This window comes from Ipomoea nil, unplaced genomic scaffold (genome assembly GCF_001879475.1).
Source record: "Ipomoea nil cultivar Tokyo-kokei standard unplaced genomic scaffold, Asagao_1.1 scaffold2144, whole genome shotgun sequence".
NCBI lineage: Eukaryota > Viridiplantae > Streptophyta > Magnoliopsida > Solanales > Convolvulaceae > Ipomoea > Ipomoea nil.
Genome location: NW_017618572.1, coordinates 1,604,269 through 1,609,861, shown reverse-complemented (window position 1 = coordinate 1,609,861; position 5,593 = coordinate 1,604,269). Strand labels below are relative to the sequence as shown.

The following is a 5,593-nucleotide window of genomic DNA, read 5'->3' as shown; positions in this document are numbered from 1 at the left end:
ACGTTTCTTCAAAGAGACTGCGTGATTCAAGGTTCGTCCATCACTGCAATCCGAATTAATGTAACGCATATAATATTATGTGAAATTTCAATCTCTAAGACACTTTCATTTATGCATGAGTTTTGGATTTATCTTGGTACAATATTAATTTTTACTATATAAATGGAGGAGGAATGTTGTAAATTTATATAGTAATAAAGATTAATATTTCAGATGGACTACCATGAAATCTTAAAATAATATTTGGAGTTGAACAGTTATAAATGTTATTTTAGTTTGGTAGAAAGTTAATTGGAGAATGAGTTTGTTGGAAGGTTTTGTATATTCCCAACATTGGGGGATCATTCCCCAACATTGGGGAATCATTCCCCAACATTGGGGGGGCTATTCCCAACAGTGGGGGGTTATTCCCAATATAGGGGAATTGTTTATTTCATTTGAAAAATGATTGCACAACACATGAGCTTCCAATTTTCCCAAACTTATATGCAAAAGTGTGCTAGAAAATTATAATGTATATTATTATAATTTGCACAGTTATTTGCATGCGGTTCACTACCTTACAAAGGTTCATAATTACATATATATTCATCTTGAACATGATTTATGTAATTAATATTCTCTTATGATAAATATATCATTTAAGATATATTGTATGGAAGATAAGTTTTTAAAACTGCAGAAAACTTCCATGTAACTTTTCCAACAGTCATATTTTCATTTATAAATATTTTGGAGAAACATCTGAAGATAACGATGCAATCTTGCATTGATCTTGATATTTCACAGTTCTACAATTCTACAGGAAATTCTTAAACAAAGCAACTTAAGAATTTCATTCATCTTCTTGTATCTCATAAGATTAAATCTTGAACCTTGTTGCTTTTATAGAGGGAGATTTAAAGCTTATAGGAAAGTGATTACACGTGATGGGGAATATACCCCGGGTTCAGGCTCCACGTACGCTCCGTGCTCCTATTTGGGTCGGGTCAAACGGTTCGGGTCAAAGTCAAACCCGACTTGGGTTGACCTATTTAAGGGCTTTTAACCCTTCATTTTGGGGGCCCTTCCTCTCTCCCTCTCCACTACACTATACTCTCTCTCTAGAATGCTCTCCCTTCTCTCTACAAAGAATTATGAATAAAAGAGATCCACTTGAGCTACCTCTACATTGTTCATACACATACAATACATACATACATATATCTTACGTACACGGGTATTAACAGTATCATTTTGGCACCGTCTCTGGGGAACGTGACAAAGAGTTACGTTCTCACCAACAAGCAAAGAGCAAGAATTACAAAAATTCTGGAAAAGCTACTAAAAATTTGGAGAAGATATAGAATTTACAAGCAATCACCACAGATTTTAGAAAGGAGGGGGTTCGGACCCAAGCTCTCAAGCTACTAAGCTGGTATCCCAACCGCTATACCACTATGTTTCTTGTTTCATTCTCTTTGCCTCTTGCAGATCATTATTTTCCAATGGAGTTATTTATTCTCTGTTAATACTGGAGTATTGTCATCCTCATCACCACTTCAAGAAATGCCGTGCATGCCATCCACAAAAGCAAGAAGAAGCAGAGGATACTAGAAATGAGAAGTGTACCTTACCACTTACAACCATCCGTATAATTCACCGGAGAAGCTACGAGCCTGTGGCAATCCTATCACCCACAGCCACCAACCCTTGCACACTTCATGTCATCAAGGTTCCCAAAAGACTGCCTCAATCTTACGTCCATTGTTTCTTGGGTGTTTCTTCTTGTTCCTTGAAGAAAACCCAGATAAAAGGTGGGGGATAGTAATGAGGAAATAGTTGCAAATAGTGGCCTTGAATTTGAGAAAAGGTGAAGCTGAGTGTGCATGCAATGTAAGTGGTGGAAAGTGACGGTGGTCTTCTGCGAAACAAAAGGAAATTAAAAGTTAAGCTTTGCATGTAATATAATTGGTAATTGGTGGCGGTGAAGTGGGGAAACCAAGATAATGGAGAAAAAAAGGTAAAAATAGAAAGGAAAAATGCATGTAAGGTGAAAATCAGTCTCCGGAATGAGCCCAAGCACCCGGCGGTATCCTTGATGGTCGACAAGCTTGCCGGCAACGATTTCTCCCCGAACAGATTTTCCGGAGCATCCTCCGAACCTGCTCGGTGTAAGGGGGATATGGTAGTAGCTCCCGGTCAGAGTTTCGTTATTCTGACTTTCTCGACCTTGTAGTCTCATACCAAGTCTCCCACAACCTTGAGAGTTGTATTCGAAGTTGTATTAGCTATAGCTAAATGTATTAGGACTAGCGATAGATTTTCAATTTGTAAATTGCGTAAGTTTTAGTTGAGTCGTACCAAAAACGATCTTACCATAAACAAATAGCGTTATGCACTATGGATCGGGGCAGAGCCATGGTTGGCATTCTCACCGTTCCCGATTGACCAACATGAACGTCTCGTGCAACCGACCGGAACACCACCGGCCATAATTATCTTCCTGACCTTCGCCGAGCGAACAATTAACGAAGTTCATGAAGAACCGAGCTGCCATCTTGGATCAGCAAGCAATGTCGAACATGATCCCTATCACATCGATCATTATGGGAAGGCAGGTGTATTCCAAGTCTGATCGATCACAACCCTCCGTTTAAAAGAACCCGAGTTGCCATCACAAATGGTTTCTCATTCTGCTATGACCGGTACAGAACAAGCTGTCAATCTAAAATGTTCCCGATCGGTTCAACCTCAGATGGTCCCGGTCACAATCCAAGCTTCCCCGGTCTTTTCTCAGCAACGTATTCTCGAACGTACCTCAGACGCCGACCGCAGTGACAGAGCATATTCCCGACCGCCAAAAAAAAAAGTGTACAAGCCATGCGGATAGACCGATCGACACCCATCTCTAACTGAATATATATCAAGCAGAATTGGCATTGGTCAGACCGGCTTCACCGAGCCTTCTCAGAAGTTCCCGAGTTTCCAATCCGGATAAAATAGCATCACCGAGCAGATTATTGTACCGGGTACTGGTCATCTAGAGTTTCACGCCGTCCGGTCTATTTCTCCCGATCATCTGTGCCAAGAGAGACACGCCCGAGCTGTCAGTTTGAGTATACATTACCGAGCACAAGTCCCGTCACACACGACCGTCCATTTAGATTTATATAATTCAAGAAATTGAAGGCTCCATACTCCCGCCTCCCCCAGCTCTCAGAACTGATGTCCGATAGTCAGCGCTGCCGCCTACAAGCTGAGCATATATACCATAGTCGCAAATTTTCCCGATCACCGGTTCCTTATTGTTCATAGTTTCCCGGCTGTTTACCCGACTTGGCCAGCCGGTCTCGTTGTTTTCAATGTTGGTGGCATGACACCCAGAGATCAAGTATAGTGCATGCATGCTTAAAGCCATGACAGACCTTCCACTATTTGAAGTTAACCGAGCAGCAACGGTTTTCAGTTGTCCGAGCTCCCCATCATCCACCGGACATTTTCTCGCCGATCGACATCACCAGGCAGGTGGATCATTGAGTTGGTACCCCCGATCAACTCCCCGATCTTGTTGACCGATCAACTCCCCAAGCAGTTGTAAAAGATGCTGGTGTTGCATTCTCTCCCGAGCCAGCGGTCGGAACCAAACTCTGGGCAGCTTCTCAACCAAGCCAAGTGGCAGAGCGCATTCCCCGACCGTTAATCACTCAACCATCGTGGATTTTTCACATCTTATATTCGAGGTTGGCCGTATAAATACTAGGTAGAATTGAAACGAGTCAGAACGGCCGTCACCCAGCTATGGGGGCTTCATAGTCATCACCGCCCCAATCTGTTGTTGAATTTCCTCCCGGAGGCTATTTGATCGGTATTTCCCGGTCATCCCAGAACGGTGTCCCGGTCGTCGATCATGAAAAAAAAAAAAAAAAAAATGATGAATATTGCATTTCTAGTTGCTTTCCTCGGCTCCGATCCCGAGCACCAAACAAATCATCATGCCCCGGGCAAATGGTTGGCGCAATTTTGGCCGAGCGCATAAGATCCCTGATCAGCCGCCCCTAATTTCCGAATGGGCAGTCGGGGCAACTTGTGTGTTGATTGCACTGCTTGCGTGATTTTTGTGATTACAACACAGTGTGATCTCCACTCGGCAAAGTGCACAGCGAGTAGATTTTCTAAAAATTTTAAAAGTTGTAACTTATTAGTATAGTTTTAGATTATAAAATGTACAGGACAGATTGTAAATTGTATTAGTTGTAGTTAGATAGTCCTAACAAATTGTATAACTTATAGGCTTATACTTAAGAAATTGAAATAGGCCCGGTCAGGTTGGTATTCCACCACCGGCGCCCTAAGCCCGGTTAGGTCGGCCACGCCACCACCGGAAATGTTAAGCCTGGGAAAAGCCCCCACACCAAGCCCTACTACGTAGGTAAATCGGACGAGGCTCCAGCCAACGACCGCAAAGTGGCTTAAACTTGTACCGATCGCAAAGTCGCTTAAACTTGTACCGACCGCAAAGTCTCTTAAACTTGTAACGACCACAATGTCGCTTAAACTTTCCGGCCTTGTTGCCCAAACGACCACAATGTCGCTTAAACTTTCCGGCCTTGTTGCCCAAACGACCACAATGTCGCTTAAACTTTCCCGGCCTTGTTGCCCAAACGACCACAATGTCGCTTAAACTTTCCGGCCTTGTTGCCCAAACGACCACAATGTCGCTTAAACTTTCCCGGCCTTGTTGCCCAAATGACCACAATGTCGCTTAAACTTATGGCCTTGTTGCCCGAACGACCACAATGTCGCTTAAACTTATGGCCTTTAGTCCGACCGGCAATTGACCGACCGTCATAGCCGCTCGGACTCGGGGGGTTATACACACGTTTCTTTCACGTTTCCCTTCGCTTAGTCCGACCGACAATTGACCGACCGTCATAGCCGCTCGGACTCGGGGGGCTATACACGCGTTTCTCTCGCGTTTCCCTTCGTTTAGTCCGACCGGCAAATGATCGACCGTCATAGCCGCTCGGACTCGGGGGGCTATACACGCGTTTCTTTCGCGTTTCCCTGTGCTTAGTCCGACCGGCAATTGACCGACCGTCATAGCCGCTCGGACTCGGGGGGCTATACACACGTTTCTTTCACGTCTCCTTCCCCTAAGTCCGACCGGCTATGACCGACCGTCATAGCCGCTCCGACTAGGGGGGCTATACACGCGTTTCTTTCGCGTCTCCTTCCACTAAGTCCGACCGGCAATTGACCGACCGTCATAGCCGCTCGGACTCGGGGGGCTATACACGCGTTTCTTTCGTGTCTCCTTCCATTCAGTCCGACCGGCAATAGACCGACCGTCATAGCCGCTCGGACTCGGGGGGCTATACACACGTTTCTTTCGCGTGCGTTTCTTTCCACTAAGTCCGACCGGCAATTGACCGACCGTCATAGCCGCTCAGACTAGGTGGGCTAGACACGCGTTTTCTTTTCAGAAATCAGCGTCTAATCTAGTCCGACCCCTAATCGACCGATCGTCTTAGCGCTCGGTCTCGGGGGGCTAGACGCGTTTTCTTTTCAGAAATCAGCGTCGAAAATAGCCCGAACCCTACCTCGACAGGCC

General features: G+C 44.9%; 1 long non-coding RNA gene across 1 annotated transcript; it reads right to left on the bottom strand.

The window, feature by feature from the left end:
* Positions 1 to 1,174: 1,174 nt before the first annotated feature.
* On the bottom strand, positions 1,175 to 4,176 carry LOC109148755. The gene is made up of 2 exons (XR_002048867.1): positions 2,359 to 4,176; positions 1,175 to 2,241 (listed from the first exon to the last, which is right to left on the bottom strand). It is a non-coding gene; the product is annotated as an uncharacterized LOC109148755 (long non-coding RNA).
* Positions 4,177 to 5,593: the final 1,417 nt, after the last annotated feature.